This window comes from Pseudophryne corroboree, chromosome 1 (genome assembly GCF_028390025.1).
Source record: "Pseudophryne corroboree isolate aPseCor3 chromosome 1, aPseCor3.hap2, whole genome shotgun sequence".
Lineage (NCBI taxonomy): Eukaryota > Metazoa > Chordata > Amphibia > Anura > Myobatrachidae > Pseudophryne > Pseudophryne corroboree.
This window is the reverse complement of record NC_086444.1, coordinates 570,991,442-571,013,321: the sequence shown is the minus strand read 5'-3', so window position 1 is coordinate 571,013,321 and position 21,880 is coordinate 570,991,442. Positions and strand designations below refer to the sequence as shown.

Genomic DNA, 21,880 nt, shown 5'->3' with positions numbered 1-21,880 from the left:
CCTAGGACGCAGCGAGTAGGAGCCTGCCAGTGCGCAGGAGCTGCGCTGGCAGGGAGCTACTCGCCAGGTACAAAAGCATCGCCGCCATGCGATGCTTTTGTACCTGTACGTGGGGTAGTGCCTGACATGAGCGGGGGACTAGCCCTATGCTGGGCGTCCCCCCGCATTTCAGAGTAAATGATCGTAGATATGCTAAATTTAGCACATCTACGATGAGATCTAAAGTACCCCCAATGTAAGAACTCATTAGGCCATTTCCATGTACTGTGATAGCAACTACACCAGCAAAGCACAATTCAAGATGTTTTTTACTGTAAGCTATACTAATGTAGAACATCTATTATATAGCTAATTTGTAATATGAATATAGGATATAATGGGGGTCATTCCGAGTTGATCACTCGCTAGCAGTTTTTAGCAGCATTGCAAACGCTAATCCGCCGCCCTCTGGGAGTGTATCTTAGCTTAGCAGAAGTGCGAACGATTGCATCGCAGAATGTAAAAAAATGATAATTTTGCAGTTTCTGAGTAGTTTCAGACCTACTCAGCGCTTGCGATCACTTCAGACCATTCAATTCCGGTTTTGACGTCACAAACACACCCTGCGGTTGCCCAGCCAAGCCTGCGTTTTTCCTGGCACGCCTGCGTTTTTTCAAACACTCCCTGAAAATGGTCAGTTGACACCCAGAAACGCCCACTGCATGTCAATCACTCTGCGGTGGTCATTGCAACTGAAAAGCTTCGCTAGACCATGTGAGACAATACATCGGCTGTTGTGAAAGTACGTCGTGCTTGCGCACTGCGCTGCATGCGCAGAAGTGGCATTTTTTTCCTTAATCGCAGCGCAGCGAACATTTTCAGCTAGTGATCAACTCGGAATTACCCCCAATGAGCATTATGGTAGACTTATGTACCTTTGTTAACTCTCTTTCTTTGACGTTCATAAGGTCCACAGGGATAACATTGAGGTGGTGGATGAGATCTGTGCATCAAAAAGTAAAGCTTTCAGCTATCCCAGAATGCACGGCTCTTCTCACCTATTACCCCGCCTCCATGCTCAAACAGGTCACTTTTGTTAACAAGCCCAAAACAGGAAGTGGAAAATAGATAAGAAAGATATTGGACACATAAGAACACACTCTCACAGACAGAAGAAGGGAACCAGTGACCAATGCATAAAACCCAGAGTGGCCAGTGCATCAGGGTGGGGTGCCCTGTGGACCCTATGAACCTCGAAGAAAGAGAGTTAACAATGGTAAGTCTATCATAACTCTCGTTTTCTTCTTCGGGTTTCATAGGGCTCCACAGGGAGAACATCGGGGATGTCTTAAAGCAGTATATCAACGGAGGGGATGCGCCTGAGAAGATAAAAGAATCCGGCGTCCAAAGGAAGCATCCTGGGAGGTGAATGTATCAAAGGCATAGAACCTAAGAAACGTGTGCATGGAAGACCACGTAGCCACCTTGCATAATTGTTCAGGGGATGCCCGGCGGTGTTCCGCCCAAGAAGGTAAGATGGAACAGGAGGAACAGCTTGAGTGTATATCTGTGCAATAACCATCCTAATCCATCGAGCCAGAGTCTGCTTGTTTGCAGGCCAACCTTGTTTGTGAAATCCATAGACCATAAACAGAGACTGTACGGTCTATGTAAATACTAGAGAATGTACTACATCCAAAGAAAGTTCCTTTGGTGATAGATTCGGTGAGACAAAGGTCGGAACCACAATTTCTTGATTAAGGTGGAACGTAGAGACCACTTTAGGAAGGTAACCTGCGCGAGTCTGTAAAACAGCACTGTCTTGATGAAAAATCAGAAAAGGAGGATGACAGCAAAGTGCACATAAGTCTGACACCCTTCTGGCAGAAACAATGGTGAGCAGAAACAACACCTTTGCCTTGAACCATTTAAGATCCACCAATTCCAAAGGCTCAAATGGGGACTCCTGAAGTGCGTCTAGCACCACTGACAGATCCCAAGGTGCTACAGGAGGAACATATGGGGGTTTAACATGGATGACATCCTGAAGAAAGGTATGAACATCCAATATTGGAGCAATCCTGCATTGAAACCAAACGAACATAGCAGAGATGTGGACTTTAAGGGATGCTAGGTGTAGGCCCAGATTTAAACCCCGTTGAAGAAAGGCAGGTATTCTTGATACTCTGAAAGTAGTAGTGTGGTAGTGGTTGGTAGGGCACCACATGATGTAAGTATGCCACACCCTATAGTATATATGGGCTAAAGCTGGTTTGTGTGTTATCAGCATCATCTGTATCACAGAATGTGAAAAGGCCTTGTCTCTTAAAATGGATGATTCAAGAGCCACGCCGTCAAAGACAGACAGGTCAGTTCCGGGTGTAGACACGGACCCTGAGAGAGAAGTAGAAGGGGTCAACCCAATGAGAGACATTGTAGATCAGAGAACCAATGATGTCTGGCCCATGCTTAGGCTACCAAGATGAGGTTGCCTCCTTCCTACTTGCATTTCCGTAGGACCTGAGGTAGAAGAGACACTGGAGAAAAGATGTATAGTAGATGGAATGTCCACCACATGGACAGAGCATCCGCGAATGCTGCTTGTGGATCCTTGGACCTGGAACTGTACACTGGAACCTTGTGGTTGAGTCGTGATGCCATGAGATCTATGTCTGGCAGACCCCACGTGTCCACCAGAAGTTGAAAAACCTCTTGGTGTAGAGCCCAATCACCTGTATGAACATTGTGGAGACTGAGGTAGTGTGCTTCCAAGTTGAGATTGCCCAGAATGAACATGGATGTTAAGGATGCCCAGCTGATATGTTGGGAAGATGACATTCGGCCCACTTGAGAATCTTGGCCATTTCATGCATTTTGCTGCGAGTGCCGCCTTGATTATTGATATGTGCCACTGCAGTGGCGATGTTGGACTGAACTTGAACTGGTCTGCCCTGAAAAACACTGCAGGCCAGAGCTTTGTATACTGCTCATAGTTCCAGGACATTGATCGATAATCGAGACTCTGTCAGGCTCCAACATCCCTGAAAAGAGTGTTATTCCATCACAGACCCCCATCCACGGAGATTGGCATCCATAGTGAGGAGAACCCAGGTCGGGATCCAGAAGGAGCAACCCTTGTCTAGGTGAGCGTTGTGAAGTCACCAAGCGAGGGATAACCAAACTTCTGCAGGAAGAGTTATCATCTGTGACTTGATTAGATGGGGTGTCCATTTCGCCTGGAGACGATCAGCTGTTGTAGAGGGCAAGAATGAAATTGCGCAAACTCTACCATGTTGTAAGTTGACATCATCAGACTGAGGACCTGCATGGCCGAGTGAATGGACACCCGGGGATGGTGAAAGAACCAGTGGATTTTGTCCTGCAAGTTTTGGATTTTGTCCGCTGATAGGAAGTCATTGACATTGAGAGTCCATCAGAGCTCCCAGATATAACATCCTGGGGATGGTATGAGAAAAAACTTCTTCCAGTTGATAAGCCATCCGTGACATTGTAGGAAGGTCATTGTCAATTGTAGGTGTCGGTGTAAGACCACCTGCTAGTTGGCCAGGAGCAGTAAGTTATCCAGGTAAGGGCATATTCGTACTCCCTGACATTTACTGCCATGACTGTGGTAAATATTTTAGGCACTGTAGCTAGCACAAATGGCAAAGCCTGGAATTCAAAGTGTTTGTGGCAGATAGCAAACTACAGGTATTGCCAGGGCCGTAACTAGGGGGGGGCTAGGGGGGCATGCGCCCTGGGCGCTGGATTTGTATGGGCGCGATACCTCCATTCTGCTCCGTCAGCCAGCTGCAATAAGTCCCCGCTGTGTGGAATCGCTGCTTTCTGCTTTGACCACATCAAAGATTTTTGGATCCATTATGCTGTCTGCTGCAGTCTAGATCTATCGACTGCAGAGCAGCGTATCATCAGCCTGTCAGATCCCGGGGAAGCAGCAGCTATATATCAGACTGACAGCCTGCACACGATCTCCCATTGAAAGCTCTCCATAGCAGCACAGCCCACATCCCAGGAATCTCCTATCCTACAGACATAAACCATGTAGGTAAAGTGTTTCTATATGGGTTCTCTCTCTGCATACCTGCGTAACCAGTGTCTAATACCTGTAGCTAAAAATGTCTCTAGTGCTTATTAGGGTCATTAGATGGCTCAGTGCAGTGGGAGTAGTTTTACTTCACTAACTTTCTTTTTTTAAAGCTACCAGCTCCACAGTTTACTGACTACTCAAACTAAGTAGTCTAAATAATAACTACTCTATATAATCAGAACATTTCTGTTTAGGCTTATAATGCATAGCACAACCATGCCAGATTATTCATGTTTTAATTTTCCTGTTGGATTATGGTTACTACCTGCACAGTGGTGTATTCTATGTATAAGAAACATTGCTAGATGGATTATCAATACATTCTGTATGCAGTCTCTCTCTCAATCCGTTATACCAGCACTCACATGCTCACACATAGAATACTTAGCCAGGTGTCCTCCAGTCGTGCGTCTAGTAGCGGTTCCAAAGGTGGCACTCCGTAATAAAATTAAAAAAACACGGCAAACCAGCAGTGTTTTTTTTTTATTATTACGGAGTGCCACCTTTGGAACCGATATACATTTATTACACCCCTTTCTTAAACCACCACTGCTCCATTAGTTGCTGCGCCGATCGCACTGTCAGGATTCATTGTTCAACCCCCCCCCCCCCAACAAAACAATAATCTAGATCCACCCCTGCCTGCAAGCATAACTACTATGTAACGCAAGATCTATATGGGATATTAATATGTGGCATAATGTGCTATAAAGGGCATTACTGCTGTGTGGCATATTGTGAATAAGGGGCTCTGTTGTGTGATATCACGTGTGGCATAGTTTGGATGATTTTTTTTATTTTTTATGTGTGTGTGTGTGGTGTTGGGGGGCGCCAGATTACTGCCTTGCCCCGGGTGCCGAAGATCCTAGTTTCGGCCCTGGTATTGCTGATGTGAAGGCGCAATAGGGATATGCAGGTATGCATCCTGTATATCCAAAGATACCATAAAGTCCCCAGGCTCTTGTGCTAGGACAATAGAGCAAAGAGTTTCCATGTGAAATTTGGGTACTTTCACAAATCTGTTGAGAGATTTGACGTTGAGGATGGGTCGGTAAAACCCATTGGGTTTGGGCACGAGAAACAGTCAAGAATAATAGCCCTTACCGCGTTGAGAATGAGGAGCCAGTATTATCACACCTGATTGCAGGAGTGATTGCACAACTTGTGTTGTAGGATTATAGCCTTTTGAGGGTCTGAGGGAAGGCTCATGCAAAAGAACTGTGCAGGGGGGCACCTCTTGAACAAGATGGCGTACCCATGAGAGACCACCCTTTTGCACTCAGGCATCTGAAGTGGTCAGAGTCCAAACATGTGCAAAGTGAAGAAGTCAGCCTTCTATGCTGGGGTCCCCCAGGAGGAGGCACGCCCCATCAAGCTGCGTGCTTGTCAGGTTTTGCTGGAGATTGACGTGCAGCCCATAGTTGCATGGCCTTGGGCTTAGTCTTTTACTTTGCATGGGGATGAAAGAAACAAAAATTATAACTCCTAAATTGTGGCGCAGGAGTGGATGGGAGAATGTTCTTTTAGTCAAGAAAGGACTGTGACAGGCAAAGTGGACATCTTAACTGGATGTGCGATATGAGAATCCATCGGAAGAGGAGCCTCCCACTGTTATAAATGCAACTGAGGTTCTTTGCAGGACTAAACAAATGCAGTTGCGGTTGTAGATTGTCTTCTGGGCAGTGACCCCCGTACACCCGAGGTTCTGCCAGTGCCATTTGTAGACGTAACCAGTTCCGCCTCCTCCAGCCCACCTAACCCAGAAAACGAGGCCAGAGCCACAGGGAAATTCCAGGCGCCTGATGAGATTTTGTTACCAATGGGAGTCTGGCTCCTTCCCGACAGCAGAAGCCGGACACAGGAGCTCACTCTTGAGCTCCAGCTTCGGGCTTTGTCAGTGTGGACTATGGGAAAGATGTCATTATGTCTCTATAATAGTTCTGAGGAGTCGGCGCCAGACAAATGGCAGCAGTTGGCCGCAGGAGCAGGGTTTAAGGTATGTATTGTGGGGGTGGGCTGTGTGTGTGTAACTACTGGGGGCATTACTACACTGGGGCAATAGTACTGGGGGTAATGTTAAATGGGGCATTACCACTGGTGGCACTACTACTAGGGCAGGCATGTCCAAACTGCGGTCCTCCAGCTGTTGAGAAACTACACATCCCAGCATGCCCTGACATTGCTTTAGCATTCTCTGACAGCAAAACTGTGTCAGGGCATGCTGGGATATGTAGTTTCACAACAGCTGGAGGGTTGCAGTTTGGACATGCCTGTACTAGGGGCATAAATACTGTGGGCAGTACTACATGGAGGCATTACTACATGGAGAAATTACTACTTGGGGCAATACTACTGGGGGCAATACTACATGGGGCAATACCACTGGGGGACACTACTACAGGGGGCATTACTACTGGGGGCAATAATACACAAGGGCATTACTACTGGGGGCAATACTACATGGTGGCATTACCACAGGGGGCAATACTACATGGTGGCATTGCTATTAAGGGCAATACTACATGGAGGCATTACTACTGAGGGCACTACTAATGAGGGCATTGCATAGGGGACACTTCATAAGGGACATCACTCATGGGGTCATAAGGGGCACTACAACTGGGGGCACTGCATAAAGGGCAGCACTACTATGGGCTCTGCATATGGGGCACTACCACTACAGTGCGCATACTACTACTGTGGGCATTGTATAAGTGGCACTATTGCTGTGGGCATTATGTATATTAGGGGTGCTATGACCTTGGGCTTTGTGTATAAGGGGCACTAATGTGTGTAAGGGACACTACTATGTGGTGTAATAAGAATATGATTGTGCTAGTTGGACGTAATTTGAATTGGGGATACTATTGCATGGTCATGCCCAGGGGCTGGCTGGGCAAGGGGATAGGGAGCCATCTGCCCCCTGGGCCAGTGCAATTTAAGTGTTCCAGGGACACTTGACTGCAGATTCCCTGTGAAAAACTGGGCTGCTTGTTTAAGTCTGCCCTACAGGCTGAAAGTTGCCAGCCAGCCCCTGGTCATGCCTCTTTCTTTTTAAGACCATGGGGTATATTTACAAAGATTCGTGTTTTTGCCATTTTTAAGGGTGTTTGAACTCGAATGGTATCGGGTGCATTTTACTGCAACTTTTTGAATTCTGATACGATCATTCACTAAGCTGCCGATTTTTCCAAATTCGTATCTTCCGATGTCGATGTGATTCGTAATGTCAGGCAGTGTTTTACGGGAGTGATGAGTAAAACACAAGGAATCCGGGCCGGATCTGTGTTATCCGTGCAGGGCTTCATTGTGTACCTTAAGAAGGTGTTTAAAGTGTTAAAAAAATCAGGAAAAAATTGTGTGGGGTCCCCCCTCCTAAGCACAACCAGCCTCGGGCTCTTTGAGCCGGTCCTGGTTGCAGAAATATGGGGGGGGGGGGAGTGACAGGGGTTCCCCCATATTTCATCAACGAGCACCGGGCTCTGCACCTGGTCCTGGTTCAAAAAATACGGGGGACAAAAAGCGTAGGGGTCCCCCGTATTTCTTAAACCAGCACCAGGCTCCACTAGCCAGGTACATAATGCCACAGCCGGGGGACACTTTTATTGTGATCCCGGCGGCCCAGGCATTACATACCCAACTAGTCACCCCTGGCCAGGGTACCCTGGAGGAGTGGGAACCCCTTAAATCAAGGGGTCCCCCCCTCCAGCCACCCAAGGGCCAGGGGTGAAGCCCGAGGCTGTCCCCCCCATCCAAGGGCGGCGGATGGGGGGCTGATTGCCTTGTGTAAAAAATGTGAATATTGTTTTATGTAGCAGTACTACAAGTCCCAGCAAGCCTCTCCCGCAAGCTGGTAATTGGAGAACCACAAGTACCAGCATGCGGTGGAAAACCGGGCCCGCTGGTACCTGTAGTACTACTACTAAAAAAATACCCAACAAAAAACAGGACACACACACCGTGACAGTATAAGTTTATTACATACATGCACACCTCCAAACATACATACTTACCTATGTTCACACGAGGCTCGGTCCTCTTCTCCATGTAGAATCCTCGGGGTACCTGTGAAAAAAAATTATACTCACATAATCCAGTGTTGCTTGTCTTCTTTGTATAATCCACATACTTGGCAAAACAAAAAAATGGAAACCTGACCACGCACTGAAAGGGGTCCCATGTTTACACATGGGACCCCTTTCCCCGACTGCCAGGACCCCCCCTGACTCCTGTCAAAGAGGGTCCCTTCAGCCAATCAGGGAGCGCCACGTCGTGGCACTCTCCTGATTGGCTGTGTGCTCCTGTAGTGTCTGTGAGGCAGCACACGGCAGAGATACAATTTAGCGCCTATGCGCTCCATTGTATCCAATGGTGGGAACTTTGCGGTCAGCGGTTGACCGAAAGTAACCTCACCGCTGACCGCAAAGTTCCCACCATTGGATACAATGGAGCGCATAGGCGCTACATTGTATCTCTGCCGTGTGCTGCCTCACAGACACTACAGGAGCACACAGCCAATCAGGAGAATGCCACGATGGGGCGCTCCCTGATTGGCTGAAGGGACCCTCTTTGACAGGAGTCAGGGGGGGTCCTGGCAGTCGGGGAAAGGGGTCCCATGTGTAAACATGGGACCCCTTTCAGTGCGTGGTCGGGTTTCCGTTTTTTTGTTTTGCCAAGTACGTGGATTATACAAAGAAGACAAGCAACGCTGGATTATGTGAGTATAATTTTTTTCACAGGTACCCCGAGGATTCTACATGGAGAAGAGGACCGAGCCTCGTGTGAACATAGGTAAGTATGTATGTTTGGCTTTGGAGGTGTGCATGTATGTAATAAACTTATACTGTCACAGTGTGTGTGTCCTGTTTTTTGTTGGGTATTTTTTTAGTAGTAGTACTACAGGTACCAGCGGGCCCGGTTTTCCACCGCATGCTGGTTCTTGTGGTTCTCCAAGTACCAGCTTGCGGGGAGGCTTGCTGGGACTTGTAGTACTGCTACTAAAAACAATATTCTCATTTTTTACACAAGGCTATCAGCCCCCCATCCGCCGCCCTTGGATGGGGGGGGACAGCCTCGGGCTTCACCCCTGGCCCTTGGGTAGCTGGAGGGGGGGACCCCTTGATTTAAGGGGTTCCCACTCCTCCAGGGTACCCCGGCCAGGGGTGACTAGTTGGGTATGTAATGCCAGGGCCGCCGGGACCACAATAAAAGTGTCCCCCGGCTGTGGCATTATGTACCTGGCTAGTGGAGCCCGGTGCTGGTTTAAGAAATACGGGGGACCCCTACGCTTTTAGTCCCCCGTATTTTTTGAACCAGGACCAGGCGCAGAGCCTGGTGCTGGTTGATGAAATATGGGGGAACCCCTGTCATTTTTTTCCCCATATTTTTTCATCCAGGACCGGCTCAAAGAGCCCGAGGCTGGTTATGCTTAGGAGGGGGGACCCCACGCATTTTTTTTTCTGTTTTTACACTAAACACACCCTTTCCTATAGATAACCATGCACAGATTTCACTGATCCTTGCATGGTTATCCAAACTCGACTGGAAAAAGCAGGTCTATTTATTTGCTGCTTTTTTTAACGATTCGCAAAAAAATAGACCCACACTTGAGCACTCAGAGACTAACACCCAAATACGAATGAATAGTGAATACCCGTATTGTATGAAATAACAGCCGCGTTTGACCGATGGTCTATTCATTCGTATTTCAGAACTTTGCCGTTAAATCCATTACGAATTAGTGATGAGCGGGTTCAGTTTCTCGGAAACCGAACCCCCCCGAACTTCACCCATTTTACACGGGTCCGAGGCATACTCGGATTCTCCCGTATGGCTCGGTTAACCCGAGCGCGCCCGAACGTCATCATCCCGCTGTCGGATTCTCGCGAGATTCGAATTCTATATAAGCAGCCGCGCGTCGCCGCCATTTTCACTCGTGCATTGGAAATGTTAGGGAGAGGACGTGCCTGGCGTCCTCTCCGTTATTGTTGAACTTGATTGTGCACTATTGTTTAATTGTGGGGAGGGCTGGGGAGCAGCTGTATAATCTAGGAGGAGTACAGTGCAGAGTTTTGCTGATCAGTGACCACCAGTTATCCGTTCTCTGCCTGAAAAAAACGCTCCATATCTGTGCTCAGTGTGCTGCATATATCTGTGCTCACACTGCTTAATTGTGGGGACTGGGGAGCAGGAGTACAGTGCAGAGTTTTGCTGACAGTGACCACCAGTATACGTTGTCTGCCTGAAAAACACTCCATATCTGTGCTCAGTGTGCTGCTTTATTGTGGGGACTGGGGACCACCAGTATAATATTATATAGGAGGAGTACAGTGCAGAGTTTTGCTGACCAGTGACCACCAGTATATAATATATAGCATTACGGTACAGTAGGCCACTGCTGTACCTACCTCTGTGTCGTCATTAAGTATACTATCCATCTAGATTCTATACCTGTGGTGCATTTCAGTTGTGCAGTTTGCTGACACAGTGACCACCAGTATATATAGCAGTACGGTACGGAAGGCCACTGCTGTACCTACCTCTGTGTCGTCATTAAGTATACTATCCATCTACATTCTATACCTGTGGTGCATTTTAGTTTTGCAGTTTGCTGACACAGTGACCACCAGTATACTATATATAGCAGTGCGGAAGCCACTGCTGTACCTACCTCTGTGTCGTCATTAAGTATACTATCTATCTACATTCTATACCTGTGGTGCATTTTAGTTTTGCAGTTTGCTGACACAGTGACCACCAGTATACTATATATAGCAGTACGGAAGGCCACTGCTGTACCTACCTCTGTGTCGTCATTAAGTATACTATCCATCTACATTCTATACCTGTGGTGCATTTTAGTTTTGCAGTTTGCTGACACAGTGACCACCAGTATACTATATATAGCAGTACGGAAGGCCACTGCTGTACCTACCTCTGTGTCGTCATTAAGTATACTATCCATCTACATTCTATACCTGTGGTGCATTTTAGTTTTGCAGTTTGCTGACACAGTGACCACCAGTATACTATATATAGCAGTACGGAAGGCCACTGCTGTACCTACCTCTGTGTCGTCATTAAGTATACTATCCATCTACATTCTATACCTGTGGTGCATTTTAGTTTTGCAGTTTGCTGACACAGTGACCACCAGTATACTATATATAGCAGTACGGTACGGAAGGCCACTGCTCTACCTACCTCTGTGTCCTCAAGTATACTATCCATCCATACCTGTGGTGCATTTCAGTTGTGCGCAGTATATATAGTAGTAGGCCATTGCTACTGAAATAATTCCACACATTAAAAAATGGAGAACAAAAATGTTGAGGTTAAAATAGGGAAAGATCAAGATCCACTTCCACCTCGTGCTGAAGCTGCTGCCACTAGTCATGGCCGAGACGATGAAATGCCATCAACGTCGTCTGCCAAGGCCGATGCCCAATGTCATAGTAGAGAGCATGTAAAATCCAAAAAACAAAAGTTCAGTAAAATGACCCAAAAATCAAAATTAAAAGCGTCTGAGGAGAAGCGTAAACTTGCCAATATGCCATTTACGACACGGAGTGGCAAGGAACGGCTGAGGCCCTGGCCTATGTTCATGGCTAGTGGTTCAGCTTCACATGAGGATGGAAGCACTCATCCTCTTGCTAGAAAAATGAAAAGACTTAAGCTGGCAAAAGCACAGCAAAGAACTGTGCGTTCTTCTAAATCACAAATCCCCAAGGAGAGTCCAATTGTGTCGGTTGCGATGCCTGACCTTCCCAACACTGGATGGGAAGAGCTTGCGCCTTCCACCATTTGCACGCCCCCCCCCCCCAGGGGCACCATTTGCACGCCCCCTGCTGGAAGGAGCACCCGCAGTCCAGTTCCTGATAGTCAAATTGAAGATGTCACCGTTGAAGTACACCAGGATGAGGATATGGGTGTTGCTGGCGCTGGGGAGGAAATTGACAAGGAGGATTCTGATGGTGAGGTGGTTTGTTTAAGTCAGGCACCCGGGGAGACACCTGTTGTCCGTGGGACGAATATGGCCATTAACATGCCTGGTCAAAATACAAAAAAAATCAGCTCTTCGGTGTGGAATTATTTCAACACAAATGCGGACAACAGGTGTCAAGCCGTGTGTTGCCTTTGTCAAGCTGTAATAAGTAGGGGTAAGGACGTTAACCACCTCTGAACATCCTCCCTTATACGTCACCTGCAGCGCATTCATCATAAGTCAGTGACAAGTTCAAAAACTTTGGGTGACAGCGGAAGCAGTCCACTGACCACTAAATCCCTTCCTCTTGTAACCAAGCTCCCACAAACCACACCACCAACTCCCTCAGTGTCAATTTCCTCCTTACCCAGGAAAGCCAATAGTCCTGCAGGCCATGTCACTGGCAAGTCTGACGAGTCCTCTCCTGCCTGGGATTCCTCCGATGCATCCTTGAGTGTAACGCCTACTGCTGCTGGTGCTGCTGTTGTAGCTGCTGGGAGTCGATCGTCATCCCAGAGGGGAAGTCGGAAGACCACTTGTACTACTTCCAGTAAGCAATTGACTGTCCAACAGTCCTTTGCGAGGAAGATGAAATATCACAGCAGTCATCCTGCTGCAAAGCAGATAACTCAGGCCTTGGCTGGCTAGGCGGTAAGAAACGTGGTTCCGGTATCCACAGTTTATTCAGAGCCAACTAGAGACTTGATTGAGGTACTGTGTCCCCGGTACCAAATACCATCTAGGTTCCATTTCTCTAGGCAGGCGATACCGAAAATGTACACAGACCTCAGAAAAAGACTCACCAGTGTCCTAAAAATGCAGTTGTACCCAATGTCCACTTAACCACGGACATGTGGACAAGTGGAGCAGGGCAGACTCAGGACTATATGACTGTGACAGCCTACTGGGTAGATGTATTGCCTCCCGCAGCAAGAACAGCAGCGGCAGCACCAGTAGCAGCATCTCGCAAACGCCAACTCGTTCCTAGGCAGGCTACGCTTTGTATCACCGCTTTCCAGAAGAGGCACACAGCTGACAACCTCTTACAGAAACTGAGGAACATCATCGCAGAATAGCTTACCCCAATTGGACTCTCCTGGGGATTTGTGACATCGGACAACGCCACCAATATTGTGCGTGCATTACATCTGGGCAAATTCCAGCACGTCCCATGTTTTGCACATACATTGAATTTGGTGGTGCAGAATTATTTAAAAAACGACAGGGGCGTGCAAGAGATGCTGTTGGTGGCCCGAAGAATTGCGGGCCACTTTAGGCATTCAGCCACCGCGTACAGAAGACTGGAGCACCACCAAACATTCCTGAACCTGCCCTGCCATCATCTGAAGCAAGAGGTGGTAACGAGGTGGAATTCAACCCTCTATATGCTTCAGAGGATGGACGAGCAGCAAAAGGCCATTCAAGCCTATACATCTGCCCACGATATAGGCAAAGGAGGGGGAATGCACCTGACTCAAGCGCAGTGGAGAATGATTTCAACGTTGTGCAAGGTTCTGCAACCCTTTGAACTTGCCACACGTGAAGTCAGTTCAGACACTGCCAGCCTGAGTCAGGTCATTCCCCTCATCAGGCTTTTGCAGAAGAAGCTGGAGACATTGAAGGAGGAGCTAAAACAGAGCGATTCCGCTAGGCATGTGGGACTTGTGGATGGAGCCCTTAATTCGCTTAACCAGGATTCACGGGTGGTCAATCTGTTGAAATCAGAGCACTACATTTTGGCCACCGCGCTCGATCCTAGATTTAAAACCTACGTTGTATCTCTCTTTCCGGCAGACACAAGTCTGCAGAGGTTTAAAGACCTGCTGGTGAGAAAATTATCAAGTCAAGCGGAACGTGACCCGTCAACATCTCCTCCTTCACATTCTCCCGCAACTGGGGGTGTGAGGAAAAGGCTAAGAATTCCGAGCCCACCCACTGGCGGTGATGCAGGGCAGTCTGGAGTGAGTGCTGACATCTGGTCCGGACTGAAGGACCTGCCAACGATTACTGACATGTCGTCTACTGTCACTTCATATGATTCTCTCACCATTGAAAGAATGGTGGAGGATTATATGAGTAACCGCATCCAAGTAGGCACGTCAGACAGTCCGTACGTATACTGGCAGGAAAAAGAGGCAATTTGGAGGCCCTTGCACAAACTGGCTTTATTCTACCTAAGTTGCCCTCCCTCCAGTGTGTACTCTGAAAGAGTGTTTAGTGCAGCCGCTCACCTTGTCAGCAATCGGCGTACGAGGTTACTTCCAGAAAATGTGGAGAAGATGATGTTCATCAAAATTAATTATAATCAATTCCTCCGTGGAGACATTCACCAGCAGCAATTGCCTCCACAAAGAACACAGGGACCTGAGATGGTGGATTCCAGTGGGGACGAATTAATAATCTGTGAGGAGGGGGATGTACACAGTAAAAGGGGTGAGGAATCGGAGGATGATGATGAGGTGGACATCTTGCCTCTGTAGAGCCAGTTTGTGCAAGGAGAGATTGATTGCTTCCTTTTTTGGTGGGGGCCCAAACCAACCAGTCATTTCAGTCACAGTCGTGTGGCAGACCCTGTCGCTGAAATGATGGGTTCGTTAAAGTGTGCATGTCCTGTTTATACAACATAAGGGTGGGTGGGAGGGCCCAAGGACAATTCCATCTTGCACCTCTTTTTTCTTTAATTTTTCTTTGCATCATGTGCTGTTTGGGGACTATTTTTTTGAAGTGCCATCCTGCCTGACACTGCAGTGCCACTCCTAGATGGGCCAGGTGTTTGTGTCGGCCACTTGTGTCGCTTAGCTTAGTCACACAGCGATCTTGGTGCGCCTCTTTTTTTCTTTGCATCATGTGCTGTTTGGGGACAATTTTTTTCAAGTGCCATCCTGCCTGACACTGCAGTGCCACTCCTAGATGGGCCAGGTGTTTGTGTCGGCCACTTGTGTCGCTTAGCTTAGTCACACAGCGACCTTGGTGCGCCTCTTTTTTTCTTTGCATCATGTGCTGTTTGGGGACAATTTTTTTCAAGCGCCATCCTGCCTGACACTGCAGTGCCACTCCTAGATGGGCCAGGTGTTTGTGTCGGCCACTTGTGTCGCTTAGCTTAGCCATCCAGCAACCTCGGTGCAAATTTTAGGACTAAAAATAATAGTGTGAGGTGTTCAGAATAGACTGGAAATGAGTGGAAATTATGGTTATTGAGGTTAATAAAACTATGGGATCAAAATTACCCCCAAATTCTATGATTTAAGTTGTTTTTTAGGTTTTTTTGTAAAAAAAACACCCGAATCCAAAACACACCCGAATCCGACAAAAATTTTCGGTGAGGTTTTGCCAAAACGCGTCCGAATCCAAAACACGACCGCGGAACCGAATCCAAAACCAAAACACAAAACCCGAAAAATGTCCGGTGCACATCACTATTACGAATAGACCAGACACTGCCGAGATTTGTGCTTAGTGAATTCCCGGATTGGGACTTTGAAAAAAAAACACAAATCGGACAAACTCGATTTTTTAGTAAATATTGGCCCATGCCTCTTTTTGTGGCACATGTAGTTCCTTTTTTTTTACATAGGTGCCTGGAGGGGGGTGAGTTCCACCACCTGTCTTGGACCACTTAAGCGATTTTACATAGATAATGAACCCAGCGTTCCCACAGACTTGACTTGATGCTTCACTAAAATGGCTGCCTGAGTCTCTGAGGGGAGGAGGGTGTGGAATGCAACTAAAAAGCGGGACTGGCACCCAAAGCTGGGGAGGGGGGGCACATGTGAGTGCTCCCTCCAACCTGCTGACATTTAATCCCTGGTACTGAAAGGCCTCTTAAAGTGGTGTTAAAACACTTGAACCTGTGCCTTAAATGCCCTGGTGGTCTAGTGGAGTCCCTGATCGCAGCTGCGCTTTTAGTGCAGTTCCCGGAAAACCGTAACACTCATACCTGCTCTCTGTTGTGGCCACGCAGTCCTGGGGTCCCCACACTGAGCGGTGATAGTCATACTCTGCGGCACCTGCCACAAGTAGCCATTTTGGCTGCAGCCATGCAGGAGTTTCAGCGCCAACGGGGAGTGATGGAGCATGCAGCGCTGAAGTCAATCATACTTACAGCACTGTCAGGCTCAATGAAAAAGAAATAATTGAGAGCTTGGGACTGCAAAACAGCAGCCTCCTGGAAAGATGCAACCAACTTCCTGCTGGCACCAACTAAAAACTGATCTGCCAGAGCATGGAGGCGGGGTTATAGAGGGGAAGAGCCAAGCATTCTGGGATAGCTGAAAACTTAACTGTTTGGTGCCTAGATCTCATCCACCCCCTCGATGTTCTCCCTGTGAAGCCCTATGAAACCATAAGAAGAAATCATACTAATGTCCTATGTCTCATATGTGTCTCATATTTTGTCCCCAACTAAATTTTCCTTTAAAAGTAAATAGTTAAATAAAGCTGATGCTACTATTATATTTTTTTATTGTATTCTGATTTACAGTATTCTGCAATTGATTGTCGATCTTTACTGGGGTGTCTTGGGATTTCAATACTGTTACCGTGAGTGACCAGTGCTGAAACTCATAACCGGTGAGCCACCAGGCACCATCATTACAGCAGTGTATGCCAACAGCATTAATATTGCTTAGCAATATGACAATAGTAATACCCATTATAAATAACGGGTGTAGTATGATATGACGGTGGTTGGGCTCCCGGCGGCCAGCATACCAGCGCCGGAATCCTGACCGTCGGCATACCGACAGCTGGGCGAGCGCAAATGAGCCCCTTGCGGGCACAGTGGCGTGCCACGCTATCTATTCTCCCTCCAGGGGGTCGTGGAAACCCAAGAGGGAGCCCGGCTGCCGGCAAACTGAAGACCACCCATAAATAACCTACAGATTAAATACTAAGAGACCACAAATGCTTTTAGAATATGAGTCATTGATTTATGTTTGTATAAAAGTTTGTTAGCAAAGATTTTCTAAATCTCATTTATATCCCACACGATACCAGCAACTATTTTCTTAAGAAACTAAGTCATTTTTTTCTCTGTAGTATTATTATTACTATTATTATTATTATTATTATTTTATTTTTTATTCTATTGTATTTTTTTATTTTCATTTCTTTTGAATGAGAAACCTAAAATTAGAGAGCAAGCAGCATGGGCTGAACATTTGCCACTTTCCGTTTAAAAGAATGAGTGATATGTTGGGGCTATTTCTTAACATAATTGTTTAAATGGCGTGTCAACTCTAGCAAGTAATTTGTTACATTTATCTACAATACAGCTGCTCAACACACAGTGCTTGTGATATTTACATGATTTACAAGGTGAGGAATCAGATACAAGAGCTGATAAATCTGTCTCCAAACGTAGTTTGTTAAATCCCCATGAGGGATCAAGCCCGTTTATAGGTGATGTCTTTGATTCAGTAGGTGATGATCCTTATTTAAGAGGTGATATACCTGTTAAAAAAATACATGTAACAGTTTTATTCTGCAGTGTGTAATACTCTACGTTTGTCATCTCCCTGTGAGCTGTATGAATGATAGGAAACGCAGAAGGTTTAATCTCTTACCCAGATTAAAGCATTTAAAGTAATGCACTTAAATAACAATATTTTGTCCCTTAATGATGTTCTGACTTACAGGTTAGAAAAAGATTTTTTAATGTTGTAAATATATTAATTATTGTTTTATTTTTTTCATTATTATCATTTTATTTTTGTTTCTGTCTAGCAATGTATACCTACATGATGGATTTGTTTTTTTTTTTGTATTTATGGGAGAGTGCACATCATGTGGCATTTTAATTAAAGAAGTATAGCATAGCTTGTTATTATATGTGTACTATGTGATTTATTTGGAGGGATGTTGCTATGCTAAACTGGTCTGTGACATTTATCAGAACATTTTTGTCTATTTTGCTTTAAATGTTTTCCCAAGGACAGTTTTCCTCCCAATCTTTCTTCTGCAGGATGAAACCTTTAAATGACATTGGAAAGACAGTAGAAGTGACACATGTGCTGTCAATAACTCTTCCTCTAGCACTTCATATTAGTCATTGTTGCCAGATCAGTATCACACGCTGACGCAGGGGGAAAACACTACAGCAACAAACCAAGTGCATGACATAGTGTGTCATGGGGCAAATTCATTACCTGTTGTCATGTAGTAAAGGTTTCTTTACAGTACTTAATGGTGAGAGCTGTTTCATAATAGCAAATGTGAATCTTTGGAATAATTCTATCTATGCTATGCCTGAATAATTGTAATATATAGAAAAGCATGTTCTCCTTAAAGACTACCACTTACGGCCATCCTGCTGGGCAAATCTGGCTTCCTTCATTTGCCCTCACAGAGGTTTGAGAAAAGATTTTACTTCAACCTATATTTCACTTCCATTTCTTTCATCTTTAGATACTTCTCACCCAATTGGTATTGCTGCCTCCACCCTTGCTTATTGTAGTAATGTAGTAAGTGATCCCAAATTTCCACTTATATGAATAATCACTGCTGTTTTTCTTTGCTCCATAACCCTGTCGCAGATGTGACAGTATGATTTAGGGGGATCTTTACTAACCTTCGAGAGTGATTAAGTAGAGAGAGATAAAGGGGCATATTTATCACAATCCGCACCAAAGATGCGGATGTGTTGTGCTAAATTCACCCACAGATGTATCAATTATCGCATGCAGGGAAAGAACCTGCAAGAAAGCTCTACTCCTGTGAATCCTGTTGCTGAAAATCTCAGGGTATTTTTCGGAAAAAATACCACGAAAGTCTAAACGCGCATGCGGTGCCGCCACTGCCCCCCCCATCCCTTTCCCGCCACTAAGAGTACACTTACCTGCACCTAGAACTGCTGATCGGTGTGCTAGGGTCATCTGCTGCTGCTGTGACCCCTGTGATCAGAAAGTGAGCACAGATGCCGGCACTTTGCAGCTTCTCAGCTCACTTTACTGATAAGATGACTGGGGTCACAGGCTGATGCACAGAAACAGATGACCAGAGCTCACCAATCACTGTTTAATGGTCCTTGGTTGCAAGTAAGTGTGGGGGGGGGGTATTTATTTTTTTACACAGTGATCAGCTTGTGCATCTAGCTGAAACACATGGCTGATCACCTGGACCAAACCTGAGGTCAGCCTTCACTGCCAGCAGGCAGAGAAGGCTGTGCAGCGGCAGGAAACCAAATGGAAGCTTATCTCAGGATAGTATTATTATCACAGGGCTCATTCCGTTAGTACATTATTATTTTTTTAGTAAATTTATCCAGATCGCATTTCCCATTACACGTAATGGAAATGCAATCTGCTTACTACAAAAATGCAAATCTAAAGGCTTGGAGGAGAGTTTTGCAAATGATCCTACAATTGACCATTAGTAAATTTAGGTGACACCCATATTCACAATATTTTAGTAAAACTGATTTTAGTAAAAAAAATAATATTGATAAACATGCATAAAAGTACCAACCAATCAGCTCCTAACTGCTATGTTACAGGCTGTGTTTGAAAAATGACGAGCTGATTGGTTGGTACTTTATCACCCTCCACTTTATCTCTCTCTAAGGCTTAGTACATCTGCCCCTTAATTCAGTTCAGCAAAGTAGATGTTATTTCGCAAATCATAATCCAGGATCTTATACTTATCCTATATTTCCATGATACACCATTGCCAGTGTTACCTAACAGCATCATATATAATGGTGTAAATAAAAGACATACAGTATCATGAAGCAATAAGTATGACTTTAGCTCATAGTATCTTTTGCATAAAGTATAGTACAATATTTATGTTTTTAATAACTTAGTAACATTACAAATTTTGAAATGATCATTTACTCCTAATACAGGAAAAATATGGGATTCTTTCTTGGAAGAATTTTGTTACAAATTAGATTAAGGAGTATATTTACTTAGTCTTGGCTGGAGATAAAGTGGACAGAGATAAAGTACCAGCCAATCAGCTCCTGTCATTTTTTCAAACACAGCCTGTGACATGGCATTTAATAGTTGATGGGCTGGTACTTTATCTCCGTCAAATTTACCTCCATCCAAGGCTTAATAAATAGACCACTTACTTTTTGTATCTCCCAAAAATGTACCTAGGTGAAGTACAGTAAGTCAGTTTTGGTGGAGATCTATTAAACTGTGTTTTTGTTTGCATTTTTAAAACCATCAAACAATCTATGCGGTTTATAGCCCAAAGATTTACTGTCTTGTGGCTTGGAGGCTGAAACTTCTAATCATATGCGATGTGTAGCGATCATTGGCTCCTGAATGGCCTTCCCCTGGATCTGCCACTGGTAGCACTTTATAAACACCTAAACAATATGTACACTAGTCTAGGCTAAACCACTGAAAAAATGCCAGTTAGATCAAACCGTATGTAGGCCCAGATTGTTCAAGCCTTGAAGAGTGATAAATTGCACGGTGATAAGGTATCAACCAATCAGCTCCTAACTGTCATTTTACAACCACAGGGGTCTATTTACTAAGCCTTGGATGGAGATAATGTGGACAGAGATAAAGTGCCAGCCAATGAGCACCTAACTGCCATGTCACAGACTGGGTTTGAAAAATGACAGTTAGGAGCTGATTGGATGGTACGTTATCTCCGTCACCTTTATCTCCATCCAAGGCTTAGTAAATAGACCCCACAGTCTGTAACATGGTAGATAGGAGCTGATTGGTTGGTACTTTATCACCATGCAATTAATCACTCTCCAAGGCTTGATAAATCTGGGCCGTAGTTTGAGGTATGATGTCACTCAGAACATACAGGAAGAGGAGACATAGAATAAGGCTGTTCATTATTTATTGATTATGAAGGACAAATTAATTATTATTTATATTATGAGGCTTAAATTATGTAATTTTTTATCTTATAGGGGTCAAAAAGATTATTAGTTATTTTCTGGTGGCAGCATTTAGTTATGCAGTATTTATATATTAAGGAGACAGTATTAATATACAATTATAGAAAGGGCAACACTTATTATTTTATAATGCACAGTCCCTCATTATTTATATATCTTCCTCTTACGTTCTTCATGGCCAGAAACTGCAGCTCAAAGCAGATGTGGCTTGACCTATCTAGTCTACATCTGACATTTCATAAGATTGGGATGACTGTTTACAATAGCGTGATGTGAAAACATGCAATTTTACTTGTAGTGTTGCCATTACTAAATGTCATGTTTTCACACCCGCACATAAACTTGCAAGAGTACAATTTTGTAAAACCACATTTTTGATCAATTTTTCCATTCAATGTTTTATTTCACCATTTAATTACCTGACAAATTATATTAAAATTGTATGTAAAATATAAAACTGATATTATTGACTTTTATTGAATGAAGCCAATGTGCTAAATAATATTCTACTATGGTTTGCTCTTCCATGATTTTATACAGAAATGTTTATTTTTATTATATGGGCACCAAATAGACAAAGTGGCAAAAATACACGTTTGTCAACTCAGTACCAGACTTGCTCACTTTATTTATCTCCCTCAGAAAGTGCTAATTACCTGATACCTGAAGGCTTGAAACAATACTGAACCCAAATGTGGGGCCTAATTCAGAACTCATCGCAGCAGCAACATTTTTCTTTAATGGGCAAAACCATGTGCACTGCAGGGGGGGCAGATATAACATGTGCAGAGAGAGTTAGATTTGGGTGGGGTGTGTTCAAACTGAAATCTAAATTGCAGTGTATAAATAAAGCAGCCAGTATTTACCCTGCACAGAAACATTATAACCCACCCAAATCTAACTCTCTCTGCACATGTTATATCTGCCTCTCCTGCAGTGC

The 21,880-nt window shown here is 45.1% G+C and overlaps 1 long non-coding RNA gene across 1 annotated transcript in view; it reads left to right on the top strand.

Moving 5' to 3' along the window:
• The first annotated feature begins 3,953 nt into the window (after nt 1–3,953).
• Nucleotides 3,954–21,880, top strand: part of LOC134921432 (uncharacterized) — a 53,048-nt gene continuing 35,121 nt past the window's right edge. Inside the window, exon 1 of the long non-coding RNA XR_010177482.1 lies at nt 3,954–4,041. This is a non-coding gene — a long non-coding RNA (uncharacterized LOC134921432). The remainder of the gene's footprint in view (nt 4,042–21,880) is intronic.